Source organism: Rattus norvegicus, chromosome 2 (assembly GCF_036323735.1).
Source record: "Rattus norvegicus strain BN/NHsdMcwi chromosome 2, GRCr8, whole genome shotgun sequence".
NCBI lineage: Eukaryota > Metazoa > Chordata > Mammalia > Rodentia > Muridae > Rattus > Rattus norvegicus.
Window position 1 is genome coordinate 180,188,328 of NC_086020.1, and position 20,338 is coordinate 180,208,665.

General features: G+C 41.0%; 1 pseudogene; it reads left to right on the forward strand.

The window, feature by feature from the left end:
- The first annotated feature begins 5,730 nt into the window (after positions 1-5,730).
- Positions 5,731-18,340, forward strand: Pcyt1a-ps3 (phosphate cytidylyltransferase 1A, choline, pseudogene 3; annotated as a pseudogene).
- Positions 18,341-20,338: the final 1,998 nt, after the last annotated feature.

Below are 20,338 nucleotides of genomic sequence, written 5' to 3' on the forward strand. Positions count from 1 at the left end.
GAAGGGCAGAAGGCCAGGTGTGTGGTGATTCTAAAGAAGCTGTATGTTTTTCAGGAGCTTAGAGGCAGGCATAGCTGGTCTAGGTGTGTTTCTAGTCCAGCAGGTTCTGCAAGGCAGATCTGAAAAGGGCTGGGACTTCCAGTTGGTCTTTGAAAGGAGAGAAGGCAATAATTACATGAAAGGAGTGGTGGGAGGGAGAGCAATTCCTAGGAGGTGTGGTATGATCTTTTGGAGGTCTTTTTACAGTAGACTGAGGTAAGAAGTTTCCCCTAGGCTGGGAGCTGGGGGCTCTCATCAGGGAAGCTGGGATCCTGTTGACCTAAGTGATAAAGCTATTTTAGGAAGAATGCTTACTACTGACCTTCACAGGCTCAGCTTGCATCCAATTCTACAAGTCTCAATGTTAAGGTCACCAAATTAAGATTGACTCCCATTGTCCTTCATTGGCACAATGTTTTTTATTCCTTCCCTCTTTTCCTGTGCCCATCACTTCCCCACTAGATTATAAACTTCTGGGACCATGTTAAGCCATGTTCTTTCCCTAGTCTGCCCCACAGTAGGGCTTACTTCAGACTTGCTACATCAGATCTTGTTAACGAGCTGCTATTCTTCCTTGATCTGCCTTGAAATCAGGTGGCAAAGTACAGTTGTTTTCTCTGAGTCTGTATTTGTTAAGGCCTTTTGGGCAGATGTAAAGAAGGGCCCTCCTGTGAAAGAATAAAAAGATTCAAGGGAACTTGAGCCAGGGTTAAAGTGAAGTGTAGATATCTACAAAAGAGAATTACCTGGGAGTGACTGAGGGCCTTCTGTCATTTGATTGTCCCCTCCATGAGCATGCTCTGTACTGGGTGCATGCCATATGTGATTTTGTTTAATCCCCAGATCTGCAGAGAAGTAGTTAGCTTCCTGTTACACTGGAGGAAATAGAATAGGTTTGGTGGGATCAAGTCACTTTCTTAAGGTCACACAACAAATACATGTAAATGTTGAATTGGGTCACTATTCGTTTCCTATACCAACTGTCTTCTGGATGCTCTCAAGCCTTTATAGCCAGTGACAAATAGTAGTGGTGCCTGCCAGAGTTAACTAAATTCTAATTTTCCCTTGAACAAACAATGTGCTTCAGTTGATGTTACATGTGAAACCCTAAGTCAGTGGTGTAGCTTTGGGTTCATCTCCTACTTCTTCTTCTCCTCCTCCACCTCTTCCTCTGACTCTGACTCTTCCTCAACTTTTGCAATGCCTCCCAGGACTGCCTTACTTGTCTAACCACTATATCATACCATCAGCCCCCACTTTATCAAAGATGCTATTATCCCACCTCTCACCCCATCATGCCTGACAGGCCTATTTGTCAGCCTCACTGAAGGACTCTGGTTTGTCTTGATTTAGAGTCCACTCAAATCTGTTGAAATCCTTTTGAATTCTGGCTCTGTAATTCTTCTGTCATTGCTCACTTCTTTATCCTTAGATCATCATCCACCCATCAAATGTTTGTGTGTATTAGACAACCTGCCCAGGGCACTTTTATGCAGCTTGCCCAATCTGACCTACAGAAGAATACTACTATGAACAGGAGGATAATATTGTCTCCATTTTACAGTCAAAAAACCGATTCAACTGGAGTCCAGTGATATTTCTTTGCTATTATTTTTGGGGGCTGCAGAGATCTACTTCCAACAGTCCATAATTCCTAAAAGCATCTCATATATTCCAGGTAGGCTTCAAATTCACTGTATAACCAAAGATGCCCTTGAATTCTGGATTCCTCTGCCTCTATCCACTTAGTATGCCACCATGCCTGTCTTGATTCTATTTCTTCTGTCAGTCATAAAGGTACTGAATAAGTACTACCCATCTTCCAAGCTTTGTAAGTCTATGACTGCTGGGTGGAAAGGATTTGGGGTTAAAATCCAAGTGCATGAAATGTGCTGAGTGCTAAGCTATTGCTATTTAGCAGTCCACTTCTGTTAGTGAGAACCCCTAGTCATCAGTAGTATTCTGATGATGGTAAAAAATTATATTTATTTTTGGCTAGTAGGCAAGGATATCCCTTAACTCTCATCCTTTTTCAAAGAATTTACTTTATTCTTGTGAGTGCTTTGCTGGCTTCTATAGTTATGCACCACATCTATTCATGATATCAGTAGAAGCTGGAAGAGGGTATTAGGTCTGCTGGAACTGGATTAACGCCATTCACCATGCCCCCTTGTTCTTAGATAGTTTTCATGCGCGGTGAATTTCACATTTCCAGAGTTATTTTTCTGGTATTATGGCAAGTTCACCCAGTGGTGCTTTCCTTATCCCTTTACTTCATAATCCATGGACTTCTGGTGATTTAGGAAATGTAATGTTTGATATTATTCACAGTCACAGAAGTTTTTGGTTTATATTGTAGATGTAGGGGCTGAAGAGCTGGCTGTATCTATTCTACAAACACAGCCTTCTGAGACTTGTCCTTATCACACACATAAAAATCAGCACAGGATTTCTGTAAAATCAGTGCAATGGCATAGGGACAGGTAGATACCTTGTCACTGACCAACCACCCAAGCAATCTATGAATTCCACATTTAGTAAGAGTTCAAGTATCAAATAATAAAGTAGATAATTATGAAGAAAGACTCTTGACATCAACCTCTGACCTCTGAAACCACACATGTGCACATATACCTGCACACATATATAGAAACACCCACGTGAACATGAAGACACACTACACACACAAAAGATTTTATTTACAATGAAGTCAAGGGTGTTTACCATCTTAATTTGTTACCTTGTCAAATTTGGGATATAATGAATCTCTCTGGATTGATATTTAAAAGAAATAGAGAAACTTAAAACATAACAAAGGAGTTTAAGAATAAAATATTTATATATTCTTGAGGTGGGTAACTAAGGAGGACAACATTGCCTTCCCTAGAGAAACAATGAACTGGGGTGGAGGGTCTCAGGAGTCCTCTTCTCTCAGGAGACCTATTCATGGACTGTGGACATTAAGACCTTTACAATATTGACTGGATTTTACTGTCTGCAATATTCTTGCACTCTCATTTACTCGCATGGCTGATTTATACTCATCCTTCAATGTTTAATACGAATTTCATGTCCAAGCTTTTCCCCATATGTTTATTCGGAAACTTGTTCCTTTTCAGTAGAGGTTCACATTGAATTGTATCTTTAATTCTGTGGGGTTTATATCTGACATCATTACTAGAAATTTAGAAATTTCCCAAAGTTTCCAGGAAACTCAGTAGAGACTTGTGGAGTAAGTGAATTTTTCAGCATCTTCTATAATAGAGATAATTTCCCCTGACTGAGAAGCTTTGGAGTTTAGAGTTCTTGTCCTGGCTCACTAACAGTGGTGCTAAAGAACTGAGCTGGCTCAGTGGGGTTTGGAGGATGGAAGCGGAGAAGGAGAACCTTGGCAGATGTCACCTCTAACTACCAGTAGGTGACTTCCTGCCTTTGATGGATGAAAAGGCTATATCCAAATGGGACAAGATGAACCATAGCAGGTACAGACCTGAAGGTCAATTACTACAGGTATAGGTGTGGTGCTGGCATCCTGGAGCTTACAGCTTGTGGTGCTCTGACATTAGTACACTGTAGTGCTGGTACCATGGCAGCGGATTCTGAGATTTCATAGTCAGAGATTCCAAACCAGGTTTCCTGCCAGCTCCATTGATGCCTTTGAACAAGTTGCTTTCTCTGGGTCACTATTCCAGCCTCTGCCTTTACGTAGCTCTCTCAGTGAGTCACCTTTGTTTTGTTCCCAAACCTCCTGTTTAGCCTCCTCTTGCAAGCAGTGATAAGGAATCAGGCCTCCACAAGTTAAGCTCAGCAATACAATGAAAGGTAAACCAATACATGAATGTTGTCAGCAAAGACTAGCAAGGGGGAGCAAGGGAAACCAATCCTCTAGCTCCCCCTGTCTATGATGTCATATTTACATTCCTTCTAAACATTACACATCTTTTCATGTGTTATATGTCCTTTCACCTGTGTCTGCTTTAGCAAAACTTGCTTTCATGGGTTTGCTTTAGCAAAACATTCTTTCACGTGTGTGACCAGTGAAATACATTTGAAAAAGCTGACTTACCAAAGGAACCAGAATTTTCCACTTTATGTTTGTTTGCTTTTAATCTTACATCCTTTTTCTGTTCTGGAGTCCCATTATGAATACCATATTATATGTAATTGTGGTGTCTCTAGAGGCTCTTCTATCTATTAAAGTTCTCTCAGAGAGCCTATGTATTTGACAACCTTAACAATGTGTCACAAGTACTTGCCAGGTATTTTGCAAAATGACGAATCATGTGACTTGTCTGATTTAGTTCTAGCATGTGCAGCAGTATTAGAATCATCCACCTGAGGCAAACTGACTTAAAGAAGGCAACATGCTCACATTCAATATGCATTGCCTCAATTTTAGAGACTGCTAATGGTTGAATTATTAGACTACCACCTTTCCCTTCAACGTTTTCAATTAATTTGCTGTACACATGTGCAATATAACTAACATTTTAAAATCATATTTAGATATGGGAAGATGCCTCCATGATTAAGAGCACTAGCTGCTTTGCCAAAGGATCCAGTTCAATTTCCAGCACCCACATGGCAGCTTAAACTGTAAGTTCAGTTCCAGAGTTCTTATGTTCTCTGGCCTCTGTGGGAACAAACCACATACATACGCAGACTAATATGCAAACAAAATACTCATATGCATTAAAAATCATGCCCTACATTCCATCTTCAAATTATTCCTTCATTCTAAATAATATTAAAATGTGCATGCACTAAAGGCCACTTGAAGTTTTGTGCAGGTCAATGGCCTTTGGTAAATCCAGTGGCATGCATTCACAACTCTAATATCATGCACAGCAGTTTCATTTCCTGAGAACCTCCCCTGCTTTACCTATTCAAACCTGGCCACACATTGAAACCAGGAAATTTTTTATTATTACAATATTATTATTTTGCTATCATATAGTTTTTCCTTTTCAGGAATGTCATATTATTGGAATTAAACAGTTATTAGCCCTTTAAGATTTACTTCTTTTACTGGCAAGACCAGCAAGTGCTCTTAACTATTCAGTCATTCTCTAGCCCTACATCGAGGTTCTCACAATTATAAATAAAACTGTTCTAAATATTATATGAGTTTTCCGTATGCACATAGCATTCAATTTTTATCTGGGTCCCTAGGAACATAAGTGCTGAATTATATGCATAATGCTTTACTTCTATAAGGAATTGCCATCTGACTTCCTGAAGACACATTTTGTTTCTACCAACAATGGGTGAAGGATTTCATTTTTTTTTCATCTCCATCAGCAGTTGGTATTGTCAGTCTTTTGAGTTTAGCTGTTCTAAAAGATGAATAGTGGGATGTCACTGCTGCTTTAGTTTGAAATTTTTTAATGATAAATGTTTAATGTGTTTTAGTCTGTATATGTATGTGTATGCTTGTTGAGCTTTGGTCTATTGCTATATATTGTAATGCTAAATTCTGTACCAGAAGGTCTAGGTCTACAAGTGAATTTTTATGTTTACAAACTTTTGTTGTGCAAACCTTGCTTCTTATCTTAAAACTATTGATTAAATAAAAGTGGCTACAGCCAATTACTGGAAGGATTAGAGGTATATAGATTTTTGAGTTACCTGGTTGGGGTGGAGAAGAAAAGGGGACGAGGAACACGGAAAAGAGAGATGTGTCATGAGACCATGGGCCAGAGAAACAGCAAGTATTTGGGAAATGCCACTGAGGAGTTACGTCAGAAGTTAGAAAAGTAGATTAGGGAGTACCCACCAGTAATTGTCAAAACCAAATAAAATAACCAAAGTCTGAGTCTCATTTACATGTAAGCTAGTCAGAGATAAGCTTAAACTGGTTGTACTACATGTGCTCATGTGTGTATATGAAATATGTTTTTAGATATTTTATAAATTTTCTACTTAGATTGTTTACTTTTTTTAGTGACATTTTTTATTTTATTCTTTGTAAATCTCTCACATTTATACCATGTAGTTTGCTCATACTCACACACATTCTATTCCTCCAATTCCCTGTGGGTCCTCTCAACATACTCCCATCTTAATTCCACACTTTCTACTCTTTTACAGAATTCACTGAGTACTAATTTTGCAGCTTATATGTGAATGGATGTGGAGTCATCCACTGAGACATGGGCAACCTACTAATGGCTACCTGCCCTAAAGGAAATAGTTCTTCCCTCAACTTCCATCAACTGTCAATAGCTCCTCAGCTAAGAATGCATTGAGATTCCCCCCCCCCCTTACTTATACTGGAAATTTTAACTGGCTTGTGTTTTGCAGGTCTTGTACAGGTAAGCACAGCCGCGATGACTTCAAAAAGTCATGTCATGTCATGTTAGGGGTTAGCTTCTCACTGCAGCACTCCTTATCTTCTGGCTCCTATATTCTTGCTGCCCCTTCTTATTTGATGTACCTTGAGCCTTGGGCTGCTGTTATAAATGTTCTCTATGTGACTGGGCACCCATAGTCAATTGTTCTCATGATGTTGAACACTTTTGATCTCCTACATTAACTAGATCCTCTGTAATAAGAACCTTCTTGACCAAAGTTGAGAGCTGAACAAACCTCTTGGCACCAGAGCTAGGGAGATTGTAGGATGTCATACAGGTGAAGGCAGGTACAAGATAGAACGAGGCCTGTCATTGGACAAGAAAGAAGGGTGGGCGGGAGAAAAGTTTGAAGGAAGAGGAAGAGACTGGAAAGGAAGTAAACAGGAATAGAAACCACCAAGAGAACATGGAGCCCAATGTTAAAATTACACTCTGCACTTTTACAGGTTGTTATGAATGTTCTTAATGGATGGATGTGTATAGGGCTTTGTATGTTTAGGTAGGCAATTATATCTTACCAATTGGATCAGAGGTTATTGTGTTGTGTGTACTTTCTTGTGGCAAATTAAGTTTAAGAGAGTATGTGGCGGCTGTAACAGTAAGCCACCAGGGAATTGAGATGTATATTTCTGGCCTGGTGGCAGCCTGCTATGGGAACTGGATGGGTAGAGAGATTATTGCCAGACTCAGAGAAAGGCCATCGGCAGTGTTATATGGGATGGAGCAAAGCAGGTATGAGGCTTTGCTGACTGAGATTAAGGTATCTATCAGATATCTTGGGGTACTGCAGTGCTGGATCTAGTGCGGGATAAAAGACAGCCTTTTTATAATTTTTACAGCAACAGGGAATAGCACTTATCATTGATCTCTAAGAGCTATTTACATATTTTATATGTTGGACATTTATTAAATAAATATTACACAAAGCTTTTCTCCCAGTCTCTTAGCGTTTCATCTCTAAAACATAATTTATGGTGTAAAATCATAAATTTCAATTAAGTTCAACTGGCCAGTGTTTATGTGTTTTGGTTTTTGGTCCTGTATCTCAGAGCTTGTTACCATTCTCAGCAGGGGCACCTAGATTCTCTCTTGTTTTTTTTTTCCTAAAAAGACTTTATTTAGTATTCAAAGCTATGATTCATTTTTAATTTATGGAAAATGTGCATATGTCTAGGCTCATATTTTGTGTATAAAGCATCTCATGATTCCGACACAAATTTTTTAAAGGACTACTATCTTTTCTTATTTGAATTGCTTTTTTCTTTCTTAGGACAGTCTGGCTTTGCCTGTGGTATAATGGGCTACATGTCTCTTCTTTCACCCATACCACACAGTTTTGATTACTGTAGCTTTCTAACATGTTTCAAAATTAAACAATGTTAATAATTAAACCTAGTTTTTTTTTCCTCCTGAAGTATTACATTGTCTTTTCTAGGTCTTTTGCTTCTCCATATATAGTTTAAAATCCATTTCTCAAGCTTTCTGATCCTGATTGGGTTTGCCTCAAACCTAAAAATCAAGTTGGGAGGACTGATACCTTAGAGCCTTTTAATTTATGAATCTAAACTATCACTCTATGAGATTATTTTTTAATTAATTAGTTCTGTCATAGTCTGAAATAAATTTTATACATGTTTAATTTGTACTCAAGGATCTTACTGATTTTGTCATTGTTATAAATTATACTGCTTTTACTTTCAATTTTTGATTTTTCATGACTGGTATACAGCAAAGCATACCATTAGCCTCATAGCCTGTGATACGACTTTACTTTCAGGGTTTGATTCACACAGGCCAGCTTAGATGTGTGATCAGTGATTGTCATGGCTTCAGGAATTGGGTTTCAGGGACAGACCATTTCTGTCTCATGTATCAAGACATTATGAAACTGTAAGTACAGAATCATTTCCCACTTTGACTTCAAATGACACCTAAGCACAAAACTGAATGCTCTTGCATGAGGGGAAATCTGAAGGAAGAGTGGTTCTCCTCGGAAATAGCTCTAGACTTCAATGTTGATGTTTTCAGTGATATTTTTATCCAGAGAGTAGTAGAGAAGCACCATCAGCCTGACAACATTTATGTGGTTTTATGTGTGTAAATGTGTTTATGTTTGTGGTATTTGCATGAGTGAACAAATATGTGCATATGGTAGCCAAAGGAGGATATCAAGTGCCCTGTTTTATCACTCTGCACCTTACTTCTCTGAAATGGGGGTCTCTCCATGAACCTGGAGTCCTACTTATGCACCTGCCTCTGTAGTCCATAGCATTGGTGTTACAGGTAAAAGCATACCCTTGTCTTCTCCAAAAGAATTGGAGATTTGAACTCAGGTCTTCATGCTTGTGTTCGAATCTGCTGAGACATTTCTCCATAATTCTGTTGATTTTATTAATCCAGAAATACAAGGTCACCAACAATACTAAGTTTTTCTTAGCTGAGCCAGTGAGCCCTAGAGAAGAACATGCTGTTCCCCTTGCTTCCGTGACTACCTTTTATCAAGTTCTTCTACAGTGTCTTTCTTCTGGCTATATGTAATATCAAAATTCTCTGTTCTTTTCTGTTTCTCTTCTACAATTCTACAGATTATTTTACCCATAGTCACAGTTTTACCTGGACTGGCAATGCTTTATTCTGTGATTTCAACCAAGATCCGTCTTTCAGTGCCAAGTCTCTTTATACAATGGATTTTGCAATAGAAATTTCCAGCTCTTACAATAATAACAATAAGCATGTTTTCTTTTTCCTCCAGAAACCTTATCTAAGCTAGAAAATTCCATAGTACTCTTTCTCTCTTCTTCATCCACACTGAAAGTTAGGAAGCTGCAGTGTTGCTGGTTCAGCAGCCATCTGGATCCAAATGAAACTGGGAGCAAATCTAAGCTTCTGTTTCCAGATCTACAGAATGAAATGTACAGGTTCTTCACCTAGAAGACCACTCTGAATAGTGGATGAGACAATGTAGATCAAGTGATAAAGAGCAACTGAGAACATAACAGGCATCAATACACATTGACCAAGGTTCACATCTGCTAGTTGCAAGCCTTAGGATTTTGAGCTTAGAAATCACTCCTGACTGTAGCCTCTGACTTATTTCCTGGGCTGTGGCCAGAGTTATGTTCCCATTATGTTTATTACGTTATCAGTTTTTCACATTATCTATGCAGCAATTTCTTTTTTAAAAAGCAATAAAAAAGAATATCAAACAAACCATGAAACAAATTGCACAAAACTAACAAGCTATAACACAAGCATCAGAGAATGAAATCAGAACTTGGGTTGGTGTAGCAGGCTCTTCACAATCTTCTCTGAGCCCTCATTTTCAGCACACACTCCCTTCTTTGTCTTTGTTCTCCTCTGACTCAGCCTGTGTCACATATTTTCTGGATATAGAAGACCTCATAGGTCACTGCCTCTGAATGAGCTTTGATGGATAGCTGCATCATAAAGGACACCATCCACCCTTCATCCTCAGGATAGAGATCCCTAATTAAGGACCCTGAGAACTCTTGCTTTTCCTGATGGACTGGGATGTTGCCTCATGTCTCTCAGTCATCAGTTTGAGAGTTTTAGGGAACTTGGAATTCAGTCTTAATGTGCTCTAAGATGTTCTCTTAGCCCCTAGGTGACAAATAAGCATTTGTCAAATGGTGTCATTCCTTTATCTGTTGGCCTACCACTAGAGCTTGAACTCTTGAAGGGCTAGCACCTGTGGTATGACATCCACCACATTTGTATCTTCAGAGTGTATCTTAGTTATAGTATATGATCATTTCTCAAGCTTCTGTTAGTTGCTTCATAGCTTGAGAAAGTTGACTAATTTCACAATAGAAATAGACAACAGGAAGCCCTCTGGTGAAAACTGCTTGAAGCTTGCTCCTCTCACCCTCTATCAACTCAGCCAAAAACTGGGAAGTCTCTGCTGGGGGTCTTTGTCTGAGAGCTGCCTTTTCACATCAAAACTGGCCTCCAAAGAAGGGCTTTTTCCCCTACTCACCCTTACCCTGCACCCCTGTATTCTACTGTTACTGGTTTGATTTAAAGTTAACGTGATGACTATTGATAATCAACAATTAAAAAATGAGAACATAGAATCGCTAACTTTGTATAGATTAACCTCACTGAACTTGAATATTATCATCTGTACCTTTAATACAGTTGCTGAGAAAAGTCCATTATTTCTCACAGTGATGGATTTAGCAAAATAATTTGTTTTGCATCTCAATATTTTCTTAAAAGAACATATGCTCAAAAAAGGCTATGTCTAGATAACTCTCAATACATCCCTGCATGGAGCTGAGGTTCCCTCTGCATAGAATCTCAGTTCCAAGTCAATGTCCATTTTTTTGTCTGTGCTATTTTGTACTCCCAATGTCACTAAGTGATCCAGGAACATGCTATTAACTCACTCCATAAAACATATCCTGGCTTTCTTTTTTATAGAACATGTCATTGGTGCTATGAGACTTCGATTTGAAACTCACAGGTTTACATCTGCCACATTCCAGTCATATCGGATCACTTGCTAGACCTACCCTTCCAAATACTGGCAAACTGGTAAGTCCCCCTCCCCCAACTCCACAGATCAGGGTAAATGTCCCATGGTTCCATGGGACAGCAACCACCCTAAAGTTCTTGAGGATGGAGGCATTCACAGTCTTTATGACTGATCTTCTCACTGATCCTTCATTCTAGGATATTTTCCCTTGGGTGAGACCTTTCTCTCTTCTCTGAGTTGATTCCTTTTCTCACTGCTGTGAAACCCCAGGCCTGGCTGAACCTTTACTCTGCCATTGCTCAGGGCACTGCCCCTGAACTCAGCCCCAAGTTCACCACTTGATGGCCTGGCGATCTGGCTTGGCTGTTGTTTCTAGCTACTGCATTTGTCTTCGGGACACTTGAACAGCACGGGCAAGTTGCTAGCTCCTACTCTTACCCAGAAGGGGATGTCTTCACAGAAACCTCTCCAGGCCTAATTCACAAGCTAAATTTGGCCCAATAACCCACAAACGAATAACTCTATATGGCTGTTTAAAGGCACTTTTACAATTTGCCAGTGGGCTTTTCCTCTCCCCACTCCGATGTTCCCTTTGCTTGCTCTCTGATCCCAGTTCCCTGCCCTCTGACTCTGCAGCACACTTTTTATTAATTAATTGTAAAAATTTTTTATTTTATTTTTTTATTAACTTGAGTATTTCTTATATACATTTCGAGTGTTATTCCCTTTCCCGGTATCCGGGCAAACATCCCCCTCCCCCCTCCCCTTCCTTATGGGTGTTCCCCTCCCAACCCTCCCCCCATTGCCGCCTCCCCCCACCAGTCTAGTTCACTGGGGGTTCAGTCTTAGCAGGACCCTTTTGATCTGACCCTCACTCTCTTGAAACCACAGAGCCATGGACTGCAGCTTTTCCTTGCCTCAGAGACCTGGCCCCTACATTCCTACCTCCTCCTCCTGTCTCCCAGGGTCAGCCATTGAAGCTTCTTGCCAACACTGCTATGAGACTTGTTATTGACTTTGAGAAAAACTCCTGACATCAGGGGCTGGATCTCTGAGACTGGCAGGAATGACTTCCCAGTTCCCTGGCCCTGCTGACAGCCTCAGCTCTGTCCCCAAGCTGTATGCTCATCCTCGGGCTACTCTGAGTCCTTCATACTGCACCACTTAGAATCACCTTTTGTCTCTGTCATGCTTCTTCAGTTCTGTTCTAAGACATAACAAACACAGATTGCCTAACTCAGATCATTGCCATAAGCTAAGGATCACTGCCTTAAATATACATTTACCCTTTTTTTTGCTACTGCCATTAAATTATAATATAGTCTCTTTTTTAATAGATACATTCTAGGACAAATAAACACATGTTGTCTAACTCAGATATGCTTAATAGATAATGGCTCTCAATCTTATCAGAAGTCTGCTAAATACAATAGTAAATGTTTAAGCTTATTATAATAGACAGAGACTCTCAAATCCTGACAGTTTACCACCCAAGGTTTCTGCAAAGATTCTAGCTGGATTGTGGTCAGATAACCAATGAAAAACACTGCTCCATTGCCTTGCCTGCTTCCAGGGCTTGGCCTAAACTGTGGATAAACAGAAGATAGCCAGAGAGTTAAATGTCTATGATGCCTAAATCAAGGTGAGTTATTTTCTCCCACATTCCTACTCCACAGGAAAAACTACTTATCTTCTGGGCCTCACAGCCAGACTGATACTGCCCAAGTCGCAATGAAGACTACAGGGACCTGGGAACTGTTTAGGTAGTGGTCTCAGTCATTTTAATTAATGACATCTAGACTATAATTCAGTCTTCCTAGATTTCTGACTACATTGACTGCTAAAGGAAGTTTGACAGCTAGAAAGTAGACCTCTAGCTCCTTACATTTAGGTACTACACCACTTTATTAGCTCATTAGTTGATTTGTTAACAGTTAAGATGACAGAAAACCCGCTCAAATCTATCTCTCCTGTATCAAATAGGCTCCATCCAGATAAGTACACATGCCAATCAGTAACCTGTTTCTACCTGATACCTATTCCAGAGGGTGAGATTCCTCTCCTGTTCCCTAATATTGGGACTCTCCTCACCCCAGCCACCAAGAACTAAGGGTGTCAAATATATACCTAAGAAAAAAGTTTATTTATTTTTATTGGATATTTTATGTATTTATATTTCAAATTTTATACCTTTTCCCATGTCTCCCATCTCCTGTTGCTACTATGAAGATGCTCCCACTCCAACTCACCCACTCCCACTTCAACACCTTGGCAGTCCCCTACACTGGGGAAATGAGTGTTCACAGAACCAAGGACTTCTCCTATTGATGCCAGACAATGCCATCCTCTGCTATATATGTGGCTGGAGCCATGGGTCCCTCCATGTATATTCACTGGTTGGTGGTTTAGTCCCTGGAAGCTCTAGGGGATTCTGGTTGATTGACATTGTTCTTCTCCCTATGGGGTTACAAACCCCTTCAACCCCTTCAGTCCTTTCTTTAACTCCTCCATTGGGGTCCCCATTCTCAAGCCAATGTTTAGCTGCAAGCATTCGCATCTGTATCAGTAAGGCTCCGGCATATCCATATCAGGATCCTGTCAGCAAGCACTTCTTGGCATTAGCAATAGTGACTGGGTTTGGTGGCTGCATATGGGATGGATCCCAAGGTGTGGCAGTCTCTGGATGACCTTTTCCTCAGTCCCTGCTCCACTCTTTGTCCCTGTATTTCCTCCTGTGAGTATTTTGTTCTCCTTCCTAAGATTGACTGAAGCATCTACATTTTGGTCTTTCTCTTTCTTGAGTTTCATATGGTCTATGGATCATTTATTGGGTATTCTGAGTTGGATCCATGTGTCCCTACATGTGTACTTCCTGGTTGGTGGTTTAGTCCCCATGAGTTCGGTGGGGGTGGGGAGTGTCTTGTTGGTTGATATTGTTGTTCTTCCTATGGTGTTGCAAACCCTTTCAGTCTCTTCAGTTCATGCTGAAACTGTTCATGCTATTAACAAACTTTTCTCTTTTATAAACTTATAAGCTCCAGGATACCCATTCAAATCTTTATCTCATGGACCAAATAGACTCCATCCATTTCTCTAACTCCTCCATTGGAGTCCCATGCTCAATCCATACATAGGTGTGACTCTAACCAAGCAAGTGAAGGATCTTTATGACAAGAACTTCAAGTCTCTGAAGAAAGAAATAGAAGATCTCAGAAAATGGAAAGACCTCCAATGTGCCTGGATTGGTAGGATTAATATTGTAAAAATGGCCACCTTTCCAAAAGCAATCTACAGATTCAATGTAATCCCCATCAAAATTCCAACTCAATTCTTCATAGAGTTAAAAAGAGCATTTGCAAATTCATTTGGGATTAAAAAAAACAGGCTAGCAAAACTATCCTCAACAATAAAAGAACCTCTGGGGAATCATCATTCCTGACCTCAAGCTGTATTGTATAGCAATAGTGGGAAAAAAACTGAATAGTATTGGTACAGAGACAGGGAGATAGATCAATGGAATAGAATTGAAGACCCAGAAATGAATCCACATACCTATGGTCACGTGATCATTGACAAAGGAGCTAAAACCATGCAATGGAAAATAGACAGCATTTTCAACAAATAGTTGAACTATTTCAACTGGAGGTCAGCATGTAGAAGAATGCAAATTGACCCATTCTTATCTCCTTGTACAAAGCTCAAGTCCGAGTGAATCAAAGACTGCCACATACACTCAAACTAATAGAAGAGAGAGTGGATAGAGCCCTGAACACATAGGCCCAGGGAACATTTCCTGAACAGAACACCAATGCCTTATGCTCTAAAATCAACATTTGACAAATGGGACCTCATAAAATTGCAAAGATTCTGTAAGACAAAGGGCACTGTCATTAGGACAAAACGTCAACCAATAGATTAGGAAAAGATCTTTATCATTCCTACATCTAATAGAGGGCTAATATCCAATATATACAAAGAACTCAAGAAGTTAGACTCCAGAAAACCAAATAATCCTATTAAAAATTGGGTACAGAGCTAAACAAAGAATTCTCAACCTAGGAATATGGAATGTTCAAGAAGCAACTAAAGAAATTATTTTCTCCCAAATGTATTTAAATTTATTCTTTACCTCTAATGTGTGTGTGTGTTTGTGTGTGTGTGTGTGTGTGTGTGTGTGTGTGTGTGTGTTTTACCATCTTGCCAAGTCCAGTGATTTATTCAAAATCTACATCCAGGACAGCTTCAGAGAAGCAACCCACAGATGCTGCAATCCCTCTCCACAAATGGTTCCACAGACCCTGAACAGAAAGGAAATAGCCAACTCTTCTAAAGACTAGACCATCCCCATACTCATTTTCATCCCAGAGACACATTGCCCCAAGTCAAAATAGCTAAAGATCATGATGACCCCATTCCTGCTTCACAATCACTTCTTTCTAGGCTTTTGTTTTTTTAAATTAAGCCAAAATGAAGTAATATTAACATTCATTTTAGCCTACACCCCACAATTACCTTTCAACAGCCAGGTATACTTGGCTTACTTATAAAAGGGGTTGTCCACCCCCTCTCTTACTCTCTTGCTCTCTGCCCCTTACCTCCCTTTCTCTCCTTCTCCTTCCCCACTCTCTCTCCATGTGTTCCTAGTCTCTCTCTCTCTCTCTCTCTCTCTCTCTCTCTCTCTCTCTCCTCTCTCTCTCTCTCTCCCTCCCTCTTTCCCTCCCTTTCTGTGTGTGTGTGTGTGTGTGTGTGTGTGTGTGAGACTCTACTCCCTTCCCAACTCCACTTCCCATGCCCTAAATAACTCTTTTTCATACCAAATCTGTCATATGAGTGGTACTTCAGGGGGAATATCTGCCTCAGCATGGGCCCCACTAAGGTACCCTTCCTACTCTCACCATACTGCTCCTCTACCAAAACATATCCTTGGCTTTCTTTCTTTTTTTTTTTTTTTTAGATTTATTCATTTATTCTATCTAAGCACACTGTAGCTGTCCTCAGACACACCAGAAGAGGGCATCAGATCTCCCTACAGATGGTTGTGAGCCACCATGTGGTTGCTGGGAATTGAACTCATGACCTCTGGAAGAGCAGTCGGGCGCTCCCAACCACTGAGCCATCTCTCCAGCCCTATCCTTGGCTTTCTATTTGTGTATAAAACACAGTGCATGCTATGCTGTCATTGTGGTGTAAATACTTAACAACTAAAACTCTGGTTTGAAAATAACCTATCAATCACAAGGCTTCCTGCCCTGCAAGACTGCAAGAGAGGAGAGACAGAGAGAAAGACAAAGAGAGGAAACTGGTTTTAAAGACTATCCTGTGAAAGATTGGTGCAATACTTTAAACAACCAGCAGAGGGCAAGCAAGGTCTGTCTGGAATCAGGTTTTAGCCTCTGTGTGTGTGTGTGTGTGTGTGTGTGTGTGTGTGTGTGTGTGTGTGTGTGTGTGTGTGTGAGTGTGTGTGTGTGTGTAAGTGTTCCACAGTGTAGAAATAGGAGTATCATCACTACATGTTACAGGAAGAAAAATAGCAATAAACTTCAAAAAGTAGTAAATTCATTTGTTCCTTGAAATATAGATATGCAACTGATACAAAGCCATAAATAATGTTTTTCTAAAATGTGGTTTTATTTTATGTTACTCTGCTTTACATAGGGCATAACATTTCCTAAAGCTTTTTTGGGACTCCAGTCAATGATTAGTGAACATATTATAGTGATTCATCTCTCTAAAGAACAGCCACTGGACAAACCAGGTACCCTCGCATATGTGAACAAATCTGCATGAAAAAGTACTAAAGTGTAGACTTTGACTTGTGTACTTTATTTCTCCTTTCTAGTGTATTAAGAAAGGACATGAACGTATTTGACTTTGCTAGTCGGTGGTGTGGCGCAGGGAAGGAATCCGCGAAGACCTGAGCTTAGAGGTGTTGAGTTAAAAGAAGATCTGGAAGAGCTTGAAGGAGCTCGAGACCCCTTATGAACAACAATGCCAAGCAACCAGAGCTTCCAGGGACTAAGCCACTACCTAAGGACTATACATGGACTGACCCTGGACTCTGACCTCATAGGTAGCAATGAATATTCTAGTAAGATCACCAGTGGAAGGGGAAGCCCTTGGTCCTGCTAAGACTGAACCCCCAGTGAACGTAATTGTTGGGGGGGTGGCAATGGGGGGAGGATGGGGAGGGGAACACCCATAAAGAAGGTGAGGGGGGTTAGGGGGATGTTTGCCCGGAAACCGGGAAAAGGGAATAGCATTCGAAATGTAAATAAGAAATACTCAAGTTAATAATAAAAAAAGAAGAAGAAGAAGAAGAAGAAGAAGAAGAAGAAGAAGAAGAAGAAGAAGAAGAAGAAGAAGAAGAAGAAGGATGCACAGAGTTCAGCTAAAGCCAATTTGAGGAAGAGGCGGAAAGAGACACCTGGCGTTAATGGAGTGACAGAGGAAGATGATATTCCTTCCAAAGTGCAGCACTGTGCAGTTGGTTTACCACAGCCAGCTCCTTTTTCTGATGAAATTGAAGTTGATTTTTGTAAGCCCTATGTCAGGGTAATTGTGGAAGAAGTCTGCAGGGGAACTCCTTGTGAGCAGCCTGTGAGAGTTTATGTGGATAGGATATTTGACTTATTTCACTCTGGTCATGCCCGGGCTCTGATGCAGGCAAAGAACCTTTTCCCTAATACATATCTAATTGTGGGAGCTAACGCACAGCTTCAAGGACTTCACTGTGACGAACAAAAAGGAGCTTTATAACGCAGTGCAGCACTACGACTATATGGATGAGGTGGTGAGGAATGCCCCCTGGACTCTGACACCTGAATTCCTGGCGAAGCAACGTATTGATTTCATTGCACACGACGATTTCCGATTTCCCCTGTTCTTCTGTAGGGAGTGATAATGTGTATAAGCACATCAAGGGAGCAGGCATGTTTGCTCCCACGCAGAGGACAGAAGATATCTCCAGATCAGACATCATCATCCGCATTGTCCGTGAGTATGGTGTATATGCAAGTCGGAACCTATAGAGGGACTACACTGTCAAAGTTGTTACCTTTATCAACGAGAAGAAATATCACTTGCAATAACAAGTTGATAAAGTAAAGAAGAAAGTGAAAATGTGGAGGAAAAATCAAAAGAGTTTGTGTAGAAGGTGCAAGAGCACAGACCTCATGCAGAAGTGGGAGAAGTCCCGAGAGTTCATTGGATGTTTCCTGGAAATGTTTGGTCCGGAAGAAGCACTGAAGTACATGCTGAAAGAGGGAAAATGTGGGATGATGCAGGCCAGCAGTCCCAAGCAGAGTCCCAGCAGCAGCCCTACACATGAGCTCTCCCCCTCTGCCTCCATTCGGTGGCCCTTCCCTGGCAAGACTTCCCCATCTTCCTCTCAGCAAGTCTCTCTAGGTGCAAGGCTGTGACTTGTGACGTCATCGAGGATGAAGTGGACTAACTTTTCATCCCTGTGCCTATCACCCTCAGAAGCTCTCTGTCAAATTCCATTTTGTGATTCCAGCACTAAACCTAAGGACATCTACGAAGAAAAGACAAATGGGGCAAGAGGACCTGGGAATGGGGGAACCAAAACATCCCTTGTCCTGAGACATTCTCATCTACACAAAGGAGGCTGCCCACACCTTAGAAGCCTGCTCTGTATCCATCTTCCCACCCCAGAACTTTGCTTTACTGTTTATGCTCATGTAATCTTGATAGGGAAATTGTCATTTATGTCATTTTTTTTAAAAAGTAGTCTTTCAAATATAGTAAGTACAACTAATTTTTTGCCCCTGAGGAGTGGGCAGAAAGAGGAAACATGGAATGCCCATTGGCCTTTCTTCCTGAAAACTAGTGCCTGCCTTCTGTTCTGAAGCGAAGTGGCTTTCCAGATCCTTCAAACAGGGAGACATACTGATGTGTCATCAGGGAAGACTATCATAATTTTAAATTCCCTAAAAAAAAATCTCAAAGCTGAATTAGCTCCAGATTCCCTGACTGTCCTGCTGGCCTATGTGTCAGCATGGCTATGGGAGGGAAAAAATCTGAACCTAACTTTTCTTACTCCCTGAGGAGTTTCGTGTTGGACCCAATGGGGTCCATGAAAACACTGATGGGGTTGGAACCCAGCCACAGAACATCAAATGCCGTTTTTCTACTGTGTTTATCTTCTCAGAAATTCTGTTGCCCAGTATTTGGGAGTCTCTTTCCTTCATCCTTCCTGTGAAGGAAGGGACACTGTGAGGGCTACTGTGATTGGAGAGAGGAATGGGATAAAATCAGTCTTGTGCAAAAGCAGTAGAGGTTGAGTTCTGCTGTGTGTGAGTCCCTCACCCTGCAGCTGCCTCTCAGCACCGCCCCCAGTTTATAAAAAGGATACTTTGTAAATGTTTGCACCTTGCATTTCACCAATTTTGTTGATCCATGTGGCTTATTGGCATATTCAGAGCTTAGACTTCCACAGAGCATACAGGCAAAAGCACCTGGAAACACTTGGATCTCTGAAACACTCTCCTCAACCTCTGCTCATCATAGAATATTCTTGGATCAAATGAGTACCACATGGAGACTCTTTGCTCCAAGAGCTGCACCTAGCAGAGACTTCCTCCAGTGTTCCTCCAGAAGCAACAGGCATGGGTTAAAACTACTAGCACACAGAGGTCCATAACCTCTTGCCTGCCTATGACTGGTGACCCCAAGAGGAAACAGAACTTGAATTTTAAATCGATGAGTACTGACTCTAAACACTTAGTATTGAGCAGGAGCTCGAGTTTTCAGTCCCCTAGCAGCCCCTGTCACTACATGGCCCAGCAAGTTCATCACTGTCAGTTATCCTGCAGCTGGATTTACAGCGAAGTTGTTTATGTCCATGACCTACTAGTTGTCACTCATAAATACCCCTTGCGGGGTGGAGCGTTCGAGTTTCCAACAAAGAAAACTGCAGTTTCTTTTTCCTTGTACCTCCTCATTGGTCTGTGCTGGGACTATGAGCATTTTACAGTCCTCCTTAGACACTCTCTGGTGGAAGCTGTGGTACTGCCTAAGGGTCTGAGGCTAGCACCACACAGTGCCTGCAGAGCAGGACTACATAGGCTCCTAAACTTACTCTCAGGCAAAGCTGAGAAGAGGAGAGGAGGGAAGAGGCAGCCCCTGGTGTCCCAGTGACCTGTGGAAACACCATTGCTAACTTCTTATGAAGCACTATTTTCACTCAGACCTGATCCAGATGGCCTTGTCCTGGAATCCTCTCTCTGAACCTGTTGAAATTAGTCTTTTCTCACATTATGTACTGCTGTGTGGCTCATTTTAATTTTTCAGCTTTAGTCTTTGGGGATCTGTATAGCTCTGCCTTATTCTCCCAGGTATAGAGAGATAGTGATGTCACTGCTGATGCTCACCTGCTTGTCACCCAGGTGTGCCCTGTGGAAAGGCAAAGGTAGCTGCTTATGTACGATCT